Source organism: Haliotis cracherodii, unplaced genomic scaffold, assembly GCF_022045235.1.
Source record: "Haliotis cracherodii isolate W230 unplaced genomic scaffold, xgHalCrac1.p SCAF_6, whole genome shotgun sequence".
Classification (NCBI taxonomy): Eukaryota; Metazoa; Mollusca; class Gastropoda; order Lepetellida; family Haliotidae; genus Haliotis; species Haliotis cracherodii.
In genome coordinates this window covers 14,527,851-14,542,784 of record NW_027266319.1, presented here as the reverse complement: position 1 = coordinate 14,542,784, position 14,934 = coordinate 14,527,851, and the positions used below count along the sequence as shown (strand labels likewise).

Here is a 14,934-nt window from a genome sequence, read left to right as displayed (position 1 = left end):
GTACATTCTCTTTCTGTCCGTCCGTCTACCACCATTGTGGAATCAATATATATTTACTGGCGCATGTATATAAGTAATTATACAGTGTATTAAACAATAGCAACAAGACATCATAACGTGTAACCGTGATCAGTCACGTCAAGGAGCCGCAGTATTGTAAACGTACATTAAACATTTCGATAGTAACCTTGTGAAATGAAGCGTTTCATGGTTTGTTGAACATTTTCAAAATATCGATTTTCAAATTTCAATTTTTTTAAGAAAACAAGCTTTATTTTTTTAGGAGTAAGATCATTGCATGTCATTCAATAAATATATAATCCCTTCTTTGTAGCCTGTGATGATGGGAAGTACGGGGCAAACTGCGACTCCTCCTGTGGATCGTGTCGTGACAGCGCACCGTGTGATAAAGTAACTGGTCGTTGTCCCAACGGATGTGACCCTGGGAAAACTGGTGACCTATGTGTGGAAGGTAACAGTACAACTTCAATATATAAATCTAATCCTGTGATCAAACGATGAGAATGCATTATTCCCAGGTCAAATATTGCAGTTTTAGGTTGACGTGATCACCACGTACATTCCTAGAGCCACCTTTGCTGAGACCCGTGAAGATCTGGGTTAGAATACACCTAGGTCTTCAGCAACCAATCCTTCTCGTAAGTAGGCAACTAACGGGATCGGTTGGTCAAGCTCGCTGACTTGGTTGATGCATGTTATTGTATCCCAATTGCGTAGATCGATGATAATGGTGCCAATCATGCACTGGATTGTCTGGTCCAGATTCGTTTTTACAGACCGTCGTCATATAGTTGGAATATTGCTGAGTGCGGCCCTTAACAATAAACAATGTTAATAAAAACAAAACCTTTACTGAACAATTGTTCTTACAGTTCTTATAGTTATACAAACAAGAATTGTGTTACTGCAATATTACACAAAGGATTCATATATGTTCTACTAAAACATTCACATACGCATATTTATTGTTGACTTTCAAATTTGCGTTGGGGCAATGCTAATCATTGGGTTTAAACCGATACAAATTACCACAAACAAATCATATCCAATACATTTCTATCAATTTTATGCTATTTTTGACATAATTTTCTCATTATTCTTTTAGTTTCTATGTTTGACTTAATATTCATTATTTATGTATAAAGTTACTATTATATATAATCTGCATAACATTTTTACGACGATTACCTGTTACCACATTTGAGAACACTTATGTTAGTCACAAAAATAACATTTAAAAAGATATTATACAACAAAAATATAATAATGGTTTTTGTATATTCCCCATGCAGATTGCGCCGAGGGCACATACGGCTCTGGCTGTTTGTTCTCTTGTGGACGGTGTCGCGGTTCCACGTGTGACCGGGTCGATGGTTCTTGTCCGTCCGGATGCCAAAACGGATACAACGGAACTCTTTGCGTGCAAAGTAGGACTTATTACCCTCATTAACATTTGAGAGAAAACTGACGCTTTGATTTAAGAGCAAATATATACTGTTTTCATACATTACACTGTTTTGTGATATGAAAAAGTTAATCATCTACAAATTCTACACTTTAGGTTATTCCTATGTAGCTAAACATTGTACCTGAAAAACTAAGCTTTTGTTATACAAGTACCAGTCAAATGAAAATGTGGTAAGACAAATATAGAGTGAAATAATCATTTTATCAAGAAGGGCGTTGGGGTAGTTTGGTGATGAAGGTTTTAGCTCGTCACGATGAAGACCAGGGTTCCATTGCCCACGTTGGTACCATTGTGTAGCCATTCTCGGTGCCTTTGTCGCGATGCGGCTGGAGTATTACAAATAATACCGCTCACTGTTTCGAAATGAAGCATCCTTCAAGGTCACATACGCTGTCTGTTTCAGCTTGTCCAAAAGGCACCTATGGCTTTAGCTGTTTCAAGAGATGCGGTCAGTGCCTTAACCTGGACTCGTGTGACTTTGCAACTGGAGCATGTCCATCAGGTTGTCGACCCGGTTGGCAAGACGCAAACTGCAGTCAAGGTAAAAAGCATGAACATTTTCTCTCTTGTATGTACGTGTATATCATTTATGACGTGTAATTTAATATTCTTTCTCCGTTCGTACGAAACATAAGGCAAGCGGCGACATAATCCCGCATCAGAGAGCATCAGAGAGCATCAGACAGCATCAGACAGCATCTGTGTTTACATATACAGTCTGTAGTATGAAATGTGCACACAGAGAGGGAGCATTTGGGGAAATGTCTATGACAGATATTAGTTCTATTCTAACGTTGCATACGACGCTATTGTTCCAAATCAACACTCCGAAATTCAGAGATGATTTTAAAATGAGAAATACGGAAACAGTATGCAATGGTATTGAAAAAACCCACATGGACAGACGGAACAAGAAACTTGTCCGCCTTTAAGATACCAGCCACCAGTCAAGGGTACAGCATCTATTTGGTCATTGAAAGCAGGTTATTATAGGATTCAACGATACAATCCAAGAGGCAAGCACACAGAATACCCAGTCGGGTGTTCAGCTATGTTTCATAAGTTAATTCTAACTATTAGCACCTACTCAGATTACAAGTGAAAATTCAGTAGTCATGTTACAACAGGTGTAGTTGTTTGCCCCAGAATTGTATAGCTGTACCATGTGTACGCAGCAATCCATGGCTTATCGTGCTTAACTAGCGGAATCCAATCAGAGGTTGGTGGGGTAGCCTCGTGGTTAAAGCAATCGCTCGTCACCCCGAAGGTCCGAAATCGATTTCCCATGTGTAAAACTGGTGTTCCAGCCGTTATATTGCTGAAGTATTTCTGAAATCGAAGTAAAACAATACACATTCACACACTCACTCATATGTGACAAAGGTGCGTTTCGCTGCGGTTAAACACATTCCATTATATATTTACGTTGATTGTCTCGGTTCTCGGATATGACACACCGTGTCTTTGGGGCAACATATCTTTCATGATCCATGTCATGTCATGTCAAATGGAGTCTACTTATCCATTCATTGTACACTGGGCTTGGTTGTACATCGGTGCCAAATCCTGACGTGATCGCATACCAGACACTCTTTCTTTCACACATCAGATAACTGCCACATTACTTAATGAATACCGCCTTTAAACTGTGCAGCCAGCCGAATACCTCATATGAATAATGTAACATGTATAAGTATTGACTATACTAACTAAATTTTCAACAATGTCATCGACATGAGCCTTAATTCAAGGTTTAAGGCTGCATATTATTCGTCTGAGTGCGTTCAATTCAATAGGTCTTCAGGTCCTATGCAAGTTCGATATGTGATTAAACATTTACAAAGCTGTTCACGTCTTCCCCAGTGTGTACAGGTAGGACGTACGGCAGCAACTGTAACCTGCAATGCGGCTACTGTAAGGATGATGACCTGTGCGATAAAGAAAATGGTCGCTGTCCCGACGGTTGCAAGCCAGGTTTCCAATGGGAACAATGCAAACAAAGTAATCTTATGAGTTGTTAATGTTTTTGTTGTTGTTAATTAACATCAAATATTTATCTTTTTGAAATCGCCGAAGCTTTGTTTCTGGTAAAGGATCAAAACGGTGTTAAAGTCGACTGCACACGGACATACTGGCATTCCCAGTATGTTTGTTTCCAATTTCCACCACCTCATTTGTCTGTTGTAGACGAACCGGTATATGTCCAAAAGTTGATAATTACTCGTAATTGCACAGTCATAATCATTACACTATTAAAATGGTTAAGACTATTGCTGAAAATGGGCAACATATTATGTATCACAGTAAATCCTTCAGAAGGCAAAAAGATCTCTTTCTTGTCATGTAGTAATGTAATTTGATAATGTGTTATTTACGACTGTGTACCATGTGCTATGTACGACTGCCTTGGGATTTTCCATCATTCGTCATATAACTACTCTTGCAGAATGTGACCCGGGGAAATATGGATATGGTTGCAGCCTTGAATGTGGAACGTGCAAAGATGGAGTTGCGTGCGATCACGTGGACGGATCTTGCCCAGATGGATGCGCAACAGGGTGGTATGGTGTTAAGTGTGACACAGGTACGTCATGGCAATATTAACACAAATACTTTACTGCTTTACTGTTGCCCTTCGTAATGTTTATTAGCATTTGTGACTTAGTGCAAGTTGCTTTAATGGTTTACGTGGATCATTAATCCTCTAAACTACATATATGAAACTTTGTTTTGAAGCAAAATTGTATCTGTTTTCAGAGTGCCCCAACGGATACTATGGTGACGCGTGCAGTCAATCCTGTGGTCGATGCAAGGACAATGCCCCTTGCAACAAAGACACTGGATTGTGTTCTGCTTGTGACCCTGGCTGGACTTCAAACTATTGTAATATCAGTGAGTGTTCCGGTAGTGCGGGTGGGAGTACGCAACATCAATGAGGGGACGATTGGCACATGTTAAGAAAAAAGTTCGCATCTATGCCCATACATCCCCAAACATATACGAGGGGTGATTGATAACTTCTGATCCTCACATAGGAAGACTTGACCGAAAGACAATAAAATTATATATTTTTCACCATAATCCCCTGCCACATTGATACATTTCTTGCCAAAGATTTTGGAGGGATTTTATCCCAGTTTTGTGGAAGTCCTTTTCTTGGCTGTCCAAAAAGTTCTCCACAGATGCTATGACATCTTTTTTCGAGTCGAAATGGGTTCCGAATAAAGCAGACGTCATGTTTGGGAACATGATGGAAGTCTGGCGGAGCCAGGTCAGAAGAATAAGGTGTATGTTGAAGTAGTTCGAAGCCACACTCGCGGCTTGTAGCCATGGCAATGACTGATTTGTGCACTGGCGCATTGTCCTTAAAGGAGGTGCACACCTTTTATCAGCTTCCCACACCTCTAGTCTTAATTTCATCCCGTAATTGTCTCAAACATGCAGCATGATATGTTCTGTTTATGGTCTGGCCTTTAATACTCCAACATTATGATCATGTCCGAGTCGGAAGCTTTGGAACCCAACGTACTGATACTTTCTTCATAATATACATAACAACTATGCTAGAAAGCAGTTTGGAAATATGGTCCTGTGCCCATCATAGCAATAGATTAGGAATAAAATATTTGTTTCAGAAAGAAATATTCATATCACTTTCATAAATTTGAGTTGAGGTGAAATTGGGTTTAACGTCGCGTCCAAGATTATAGCACTTATATAGCGACGTGCATGTTCTCTGAGGTTTTTTGCGACGTGCATGTATGTGTGTGTGTTTGTGTGGCTGCTTGTACTAGTCCGGACTGATGCCGATTATAGTGCTAGCTCACTGAGATACCATGCCGCAGTTGAACATGAACGCCCCACCCAGACACAGTATACTGACTCCGAGCCGACTAGTCCTTGTTTTAGCCCCTTAATGCCGAGCGCCAGACAGGGTAACAACAAGTACCATCTTTTAAAGTCTTTTGGTGTGACGCAGCCGGGGATCGAACCCCGGACCCTCTCCGGGCGGACGCTCTACCACTAGACCACGGTGGCGGTCCTCATAAATTTGAAGGTACCGAACTTGAACGCCTTTTCTGCACAGAAGACTGTAAAAAATGAGGCACAGAAGACTGTTTAAAAATGAGAGTTTGTGAAGAGGTTAATTTGCTGTCACGGAATAAAACGGACAACGTTGGAAAGCTATTAACATTTGATTACATATGAAATGTGCATCGACATTCCGTGTATTTAGCAAATGTGTTTCGGTCAAATAGAACACACACAGCAAAACAACTTTGCTCAATCGTTAACATTTAGCTATTTGTGTGTGGTTGCATGACTGTATGCAATTGTGCAGTCTGGTTCACGTTTATGGTGATGAGTGAATTCATTATGAGTCCAACTCGTTTCAAACTCTGTCAATGTCAAATTCGTTTATATTCCAGAATGCCCAAACGGAACATTTGGTGACGCATGTGTTTCTCCATGTGGTGCCTGTAAGTCTGCTGCTGTCTGTCACCACGTGACGGGGGATTGCCCAGACACATGCGAAGCCGGTTGGCAAGGCACCAACTGCATGAAGGGTTAGTGTTTGTACGGAAATGGTAGTTTAGAAATAAACCTTAAGTGTTTTCAAATTTGCGGGTGTCATTGCGTATTCGATGCCTGGAAATTTCATTTGGAACCGACCGTGTTAGCATAACTTTTATCGACATTGTAAACTAAACATGCTATCAGCATTTTCCGTAGCACACTCTCCCTTTCTCTGAGAGAACTCCCATCGTTGTTTGAATAATATTACGTCATGATACAATGGATGACGTCATATGTTTCCGTGATAACTGAACCCGCCTGGCTAGCCATATATTGAAAATAACAGCTAAATCGAAGTTGTTCTGATGAACATTGATAAAACCCTTATATTAAATTAATGTGGTATCCAATACACCAAGCAGAATGACACCTTTTTTATTTCATTTGGGGTTGTTGGGTTAAAATATATTTAGCAGAAGGAGTATTCATACGCAGCTTAAAGTTAGACAGACTCCCGGGATCCGATCCCTTTTGAGAATTTTATCAAACAATCAAATTACACCACAACTGGCATTTATTTGATAATGTTGTACAGCCTATAAACACACGTTATGAGGACATTCCAGACAATGTGTTTTCTGCCTCAGTATTTAGGCTCCTCTATTACCATTCGAGAAGAGATCGTATCCCAACTCGAATAAAGAAGAAAATTATTATGTACATACTTTATGTGATCAAAATCTCAACGAAATTAGCATTTAAAATGACAGTCATACAGAGTCCGAAGACAGATGCCCGAATCAAGGTAGGGATAGACTAAGGGCACATCAACGTAATAGACAAAGGGCACACACATCTAAAAATCGTTCATGTGCAATGACACGTCACATTAATAACATGTAAGACCACCGCCTGCTTGAAGACACACAAAATCTCTCCGGCGCACAGAAAAAATCAGTCGTCTGATGACGTTGCGTGGGATATATCGCCATTCTTCTTGGAGGGCCTGGTCAGTGCGTGTCGTTTGGCTGGAGTATGTTTTCGCTATCGAACACGACGATCAATGACAGCCCAGAGGTGTTCTATGAGGGACATGTCTTAGGAGCGTGCAGGCCATGGCAACACGTTGACGTTGTTGGCTGCAAGGAAGAATCGGACTGTCTGGGGTCTTTTGCTGCCATGCTGATAATGGACACCACGTGGTAGCTGCTGTTGAAGTGCCAGGACAATCGGACGAAGAATGTCACCCATGTTAGGCTGAGCTGTCAAATTTATGTTACCGATGACCAGTGGTGTTCTCTCCTGTCAAGAAATGCCTCCCCACACCACAACACCCTTCCACCATACGGCACGACCCCACCCCCTCTCACCCCCCCCTCCCTCTCACCCCCCTCTCTCTCACCCCCCCCCCCCCCCCCCCCCCCCACACACACACACACACCCCACCCCACACCCCCGAACTTAACATGCCGCCGTTCGTCCTCCCCTTCTGCGATAAACAGGTTGTTATCAGCTCTGAACAGACAGAACCCTCTGTCAGTCACGTCGCTGCAAGTGACGTACAGTCCGGGCCCATCTCAAGCTCTGACGATGGTGTTGCGCTGTCAGTGCATAACTATCCTCTGTAAGGTCTGTAAGCCCAAATTGCTTGAGGCACTGTCTGTCGACTAACCATATGCCCTAGGGCATTCGTTGCTGAAACGATTCTGACAGTCATGTTAACTCCTCAAGTACCGGTTTTCATTGGGCATAGTTACCCTGGGTCTGCCTGATCTTGGTTTGTCTGTTGTCTGCCCGGACTGTCTGTACCGTTGCATCAGGTTAGTTACAGCAACAATGGAGCAACCGAAAGCTCTTGCAATATGGGAATGGGTGGCCACAAACTGTATCATACCCAGGGCCCGCTCGCGTTGTTCGGGTGTCAGTCGTGACATTTCTGTGGGGTTTTGTGTTTGGCATGCCGTCCGTATCTTCATACACCCTTATTGCAAGTGTAGTTTTCGCATTTTCTATAAGGGAGAACGTGCTGTGACCGGGTATACCTTTCTGCATGGAGCACTGCTGTGTTTGGATGATGTGTTTTGCATTGTTTTAATTTGAATTTGTTTTCAAAATTTTGCAGTTTAATTTTTAAATTAATAAGGTTTCCTTTGGCCGTCATTTTACATGTATTAGTTTCTTGAGAATAATGATTCAATGCATGCTGGAAAGTTTGGTTTTATTCCTGTCAATAACATCGCACTTTTTATTATTTAGTCTTGGGTACAGGGTGTTTGTTGAACCACATTCTGATTTGAACTGATCCTACAACCATGTCATTTATTTCATACATGGGTGGTCCTAATGATCGTGAGCATAGTGATATATCATTATGACCCCCTTGAAAGGAGACCTCAGCTGTGACATTAAAGGTTTCGATCAATCTCCAATCAATAAGAAATATATCAGCTCTTTTAATGACAAAGTTTCTAAGTATTCTAACAAATATGGTTATTTGGAGAAACCTGTTTTTGTACAAGTTTTAAACAGAAATGGTTGGGTCAATATTGCAAATAATAATTACCACACAATATTTATTCGTGACTTAACCTATCCACACATTTGAATACAAGTATACCGTATTCGACGTAATTAGCGCCCCGCTCTAATAAGCGCCCACGGCGATAATTGCTAATATATTTGCTATTGAACAATCCCAATTAGCACCCCTTCCGATTTATCATTGTATACAAGACTTATTTATTCGCGTATAATACGCACTCGTGTGTTATATGCACCCTTAATTATGGGCAATTAAATTTTGGAAAAATATATCTGTCGTATATAACATTTCAGGCTGTCAGCATAAACCACGAAATTTATCTTTCTACTCTGTTTTTTCCAGCATTCTAATAAGAGCCCCCTATTTCTAATTTTGAGAGTGCTCTGGGCGCATATTACGTCGTATACGGTATTCTCAAACCAATGCTGACACAATCAGTAGGTAACATAATGCCTTATACTCGTGCAGATATTATTATTTGTTCTGTTTCCCCAGAATGTGGTGACGGTACCTATGGTGAGCAGTGTCTACAAGCTTGTGGTCAGTGCAAGGAAGGGGCGGCATGTAACAAGGTGACGGGAAATTGTGAGAATGGATGTGGACCTGGGTTTACAGGGATCCAGTGCAAGGAAAGTACGACATCCATCTTTACATTCTTATACATATCTTTCATCTGGTTCCACATTGTGGGGAACCATTTTCATTGAAATCTAACAAAACAGTTTTCGACGTAACTGATTAGATTCTCGATATCCTTTGAAATGCAACTGAACACAGTCGGTCTGTCACGATATGGTTTACCCTTTCTCAGTTGAATGTATAAAATGTATGTGTTTGTTTCCGAAAACACAGACTTCGCATTCGTTGCACAAGCAGTTGTCAGAGGGTTTTAAAGCACACATATATTGATAAATGACATCTCGTTTGCAGCATGTGATGCCGGGACGTTTGGTGACGAGTGTCAGTTGGTGTGTGGTCGTTGTGACAAAACCATCTGTAATTCGGTCACCGGCGCTTGTCTCCCTTGCCTGGCGGGATGGAAAGGTGATACGTGTGCAGAGGGTAAGAATTAGAAGATGAATCTACTGTTTTCTATGTAGAACTACGTGTAGGTTAAACGACGCTAAATTCAAATGAGAACCGTAGCGTGAGGCTTCAAATGTTTACGTCAGCGCGGTTTCAATGTGAGGTTATGTTATTATAGTTTGAAACCCTAGAATGACCAATCAACATCGAGTATTTTCAAAATTTAATTGGATAATAATGTGTGTATACCAGTCATACTTGTATCAACATAACGGGTACAAGTGACCTACTCTACAACAGCACATTAAGAATTCAGTCACAATCTTACTGTTTCAACAAGTGATATATCATATTATCCTTTTTATCCAGAGTCGGATAATTATTTTATTTCAAACCTATTTAAGCTGCTGAAATAGACAGCGAGAATAAAGCTCAATTGTAAACTTGTTACACACCTGAAAGGACACACTTGAATATTTAAGTCAACAGTCAACGGTAGGATAGCCATGTGGTTTAAGTGTTCATTCATCACATCGAAAGACCGGGTTCGATACCTCACAAAGGTACAATGTTCTGGTGTCCCCAGACGTCGTGACATTGCTTTTTATAGTAAAAACATACTCAATCCACGTCCAATCACACTTGAATGGAAAATAAGTATATCACTGCTTGGTGACATCGTCCTGAATACCAAAGAGACGGTATATTGTTTGTTTCAGAATGCGATGATGGCGAACATGGCCCTAATTGTGCCGATCAATGTGGTGCTTGTCTGGATGGCGACCCTTGCAATAGGATGTCCGGAGAATGCCCTAGTGGTTGCATGCCGGGGTTTACAGGACAAGCCTGTACTCAAAGTAGGTGCATAAAAGGGATAATTATATGTGTGTGTTTTTCGTGCTGATTTCATTGAACACGTGTCCGAATCTTCCCGTGGTGGTGCTTGTGCTTCGTATGGATTTTTATCAATTTAACAACTTGGTAATCTTGAAGAATCTGGATTATAATAACCTTTTCTACTTAATTAGTGGAGACTTTTGTAAAGGCCTGGGATTTCCTTGTAAGCATAAATGAGGGGAGATTATGCTCCGAAACATTGGCTACCTGGTCAGGCTTGATTCAAGGTGTTCAAATGACTCTTTTTTTTCTTTAAACTCAAATGTTATTGTGTTTTATCAATAAAACAGTAAATAATAAATGATTAAATACCGACAATGTCTCAGCTCCACACAATTAAAAGCGACAAACCATTTTATGATTCCGACTATATCATAGTCATGTCTTTATGAATCACTATCAAATAGTGATGATACCAGGTGTTCGTGAGAAGGTGGGCGCATCCTGTCCAACCGGTACATAAACACATGCAAAGGCAAGTCAACTGTTGACTCGGCTAAAAATGGTCATCACACCGAAGAACATAATTGTAGACCCCGTTGCGTTAACGCTAAACGCCAAACCATTAACAGAACACCACAATATTATATCGTTATATCCTAAGATTAACTCACAGCCGGTCTGATTTTATCAGTAAGCCCGTTCATATGGATATGAAATAAGCATAAATAAAGAGTTGCTGAAATGTCTTGCACTAGAGTTGAGGAAAAATGAAATGTGTATGCGTGGTATAAGCAGTTCATTAAAACGTAATGTACTAATTTGTTTAACTGACTAAATTATTTTTGCTGCTCTGTTTCACCAGAGAATCTGTTTAAAATATTATATTTGATCACGGCTTCTGTTTGCCAAACCTTCGTGATATAGATGACAAGTACTAGAGTTGAAATCTTCTTCATCCTCCTCGTCTCAAACAGCAACGGCTGTATACTGGGTGTATACTTTCTTATATTTTACATGGCTAGTACCTTATAAAAGAAGGGAGACAGTACTATTGATATACAACCTCTTAATTACAACGAATGCAACGTTTCGGTGTAGATACTAACACATTTATCAAGCAGGTGATGAACAGAAAAGGTCAGCTGACATTGACACTAGTAGTAGGACGATACACCGATGCATCGGTTGATCGCGATTTGTTACTTCTCGATTCAAGTATCGATCACAATCACACACAAAGTAAAAAGTGTCGATTCTTACCTTAAATGTATTCTTCAATAAATGTTACACCGAACACTAATTACTAGTGAAAATGAGTAGTGAAAACGTAAATATTTTCATCCATTGCGCCATACTTGGCACTGCCAACTGTAAATCATCAGTGTGCCAGGTATTTGGCCATCCTGTCTATGAAAAACAGGGCTCACGCACCACAGAAAAGAGCACATGCAAGTATCGTGATACGTATCGGATCGTGAGCAAGGTATCGTGATACGTATCGGATCGTGAGCAAGGTATCGTGATACGTATCGGATCGCACAGTTGGTGTATCGTCCCATTCCTAATTGACTCCACTTTCAATTTTACAGTTTAATTCACATTTTATTCCATTTAAGACAAATAACATGACGCCTTATTATGCAGCATACATGTTATGCACTGGTAGAAATATTTATCAAGCGTTTGATGCGCACGTATAATACCTTACTGTGCTTCTGAATGCAAGAGCAACGTGTGTGGTGTTAACAGGTTTGGTGTATTAAAGATACCTGGCAAGATATCCATTGATCTGTTTTCCTCAACATCTTCTTGTCTACGGCCGTAACGGGCATCTTCTTCATTTCAGATGTTTGCCGGAAAAGGCAACTATGCTTGTCGTAAGAGGCGACTATGCTTGTCGTAAGAGGCGACTAACGGGATCGGATGGTCAGGCTCGCTGACTTGGTTGATGAATGTCATCGATCCCAATTGCGTGGATCGATGCTCATGATGTCAATCACTGGATTGTCTGGTCCAGACCCAAATATTTACAGACCACCGTCATGTAACTGGAATATTGCTGAGTGCGGCGTTAAACAACAAACAAACAAATTAAATCATTTCAGATTTACCATCAAACATCATTTGCCCCATAGTTCAGTTTAAATTGTAGATCGTATTATTGAAGATTATTCCATCACCAACAGGGTGTTCTGAGGGCAGTTACGGAGACAGATGTGCTTCTACGTGTGGTCGTTGTCAGGACAACGCCGCGTGTGACCATATCACTGGGGTTTGTGAAGAGGGATGCCAACCATCTTGGATCGGGGAAAGATGTGATAAAGGTAATATTATCACAATATTCAGTTTAAGTATGTATTGGAGATGCCTTTTCTCCTATCTACACTGTATGCACAGTTTGAGGCGCAGTAGATAACAACAGTAATCTTACATGTTTATCAGCATCATGTATAGTATTATAATATTTCCCACACTATAAGACTAAGGGAAGGTCGAAATGGAAATAAGGTTTAGTTTGTTTAGCTGAAATATTTCATATCATTTGGGACGGTCTGTTTATTGGGAACGAATACGTGTATTCTGTTAAAATTTAAGATGATCGCGATAACTTATAAATGATTTGCTGTCTGTATAAGTCGGACAGAAACAATATACCTATAATTTGTAAATATAAAATGTCAATGCAAGAGAATAACCAGTCTTGATTATGCGCTGAAACATATTCTATTTGGCGCGAAGAGCAAAACAGCTGTACAAATTAAAAATGCATTAGATGGGTTATTTATACATATTTTTCATATATATTAATTCTTTTATTTGGCTCCTGTTAGTAGAATCGCTAAAGCCACAAGCCGAGGCTTCAAGTTGCAATATGCTGTTTAAAAAAAATATTCTGGCTTGTATGATCTACCGTTGTGAACAAAGTCTTATTAAAAATTCCATTTTCAGTTATCTTTTGGGTTGTTTTTACAGAGTGCGACATTGGTTACTATGGAGACGATTGTAACAACACGTGCGGTCGTTGTGCAGGAGCGGGAGCCTGTGACAAAGTGTCAGGGGCGTGTCCGTCACGGTGTCAGAAGGGTTTCAAAGGTCTCCTCTGTAAGGAACCCACAGGTAATCGTTTACATTAAACTTGCCTCCAACCACGACCCTACGTGAATATTCATGGCGGATTTATTTTGTGTTAGGGCGATAGGGTAGTCTAGTGGTTAAGGCGTTCGCTCGTCACGCCAAAGGCCTTGGTTCGATTCCTCAAATGAGTACGATGAGTGAAGCCCACTTCTGGTGTCCACCGTCATGATATTACTGGCATGTTTCTAAAAGCGGAAAACGTGAAACAACACTCATCTTATCTTGTGTATCATTATTTACTGGGGCAAATCGCCATGCAGTGGTACGTCCCAAGGTTGTGCTAATATGATTATCCGTTTTCAGCTTAACATGCGTCGTTTCCACCAAAATGGTAAACTGCTAACAACTGGCTTCCCTCCAACGTTAAGCTGACACGCGGTTATATAAGTGAACTACTGTTCAAAGCGGCGTAACACTCACTCACTCACTCACTACGAGTAGTAGTAGTGGTTTATTTCAGTAAATCAGGCCACAGGCCCATTTTACAATATATATATTCAAGCATTCAAACCATTCGTGACCAACTCGTGTCATTCCTGGACAAGCCGAATAGCGACTCGTGCCCCTCTCGTGGCCATTTTTGCAACCGAGTTCCGTCTTAGCACAAACGGGCATACCTAAAACAATTGTCAACTCGTTGTGCAATGGTTCACATATATTTCCCCATGTATTATTTATATTTCAGATGCAATTAAAACACATCAGGACATGCGAAATTATACAGTATGATTGAACACATTTAACTGTGTCTTGGGTACATTTTTAGATGCAAGACATATGTAAAAACAGAAATTATTTCTGAGGGATTCTTTGACAAAGAACTTGTAATCATACGCCCATTCTGATTGGTTTGTCGTATTTTCGCACATAATATTCATCGATAGGGGGACGAGTATTCTTGCAGGTTACGGAAAGGGGCGAGTGGTGACGAATGCATTCAAACATGTTGCGCCACAAGTGCATGTAGTAATATCAATACTAATCAGTACAAGGGTATCTGAGACCATATACATATGGTGGTAGAATTAATAGTTTATATAATGGACAACTGCTTGCTTCTCATTTTAAGAGCAAAGAATGTAAACTTGGCAAGATAATTGATTGTGAAAGCATTATTGGTGGTAAATTAAACTTAGTTTACATTTATGCTCTGATGGAGATGTATAATAATAACTTGGCAGAAAGTTTCTTCTAAGATCGTCATAAAACGGACAAACTAAACAAACATGGTATTCTGTTTCTACATTTGGAATGATACAAAATGGACAAAGTCTTTCACATTTTGGAATACCTAACTTTCTACCCTGTGATACCATAAGATCACTGCTCGACGAGGCGAAACTGTGAGAGAGTAATCCTAAATGCAGCAATATTCACAACACTT

General features: G+C 40.4%; 1 pseudogene; it reads left to right on the top strand.

The window, feature by feature from the left end:
- The window catches only part of LOC139446669 (uncharacterized), a 48,506-nt pseudogene that overhangs the window by 15,524 nt on the left and 18,048 nt on the right, over positions 1–14,934 (top strand).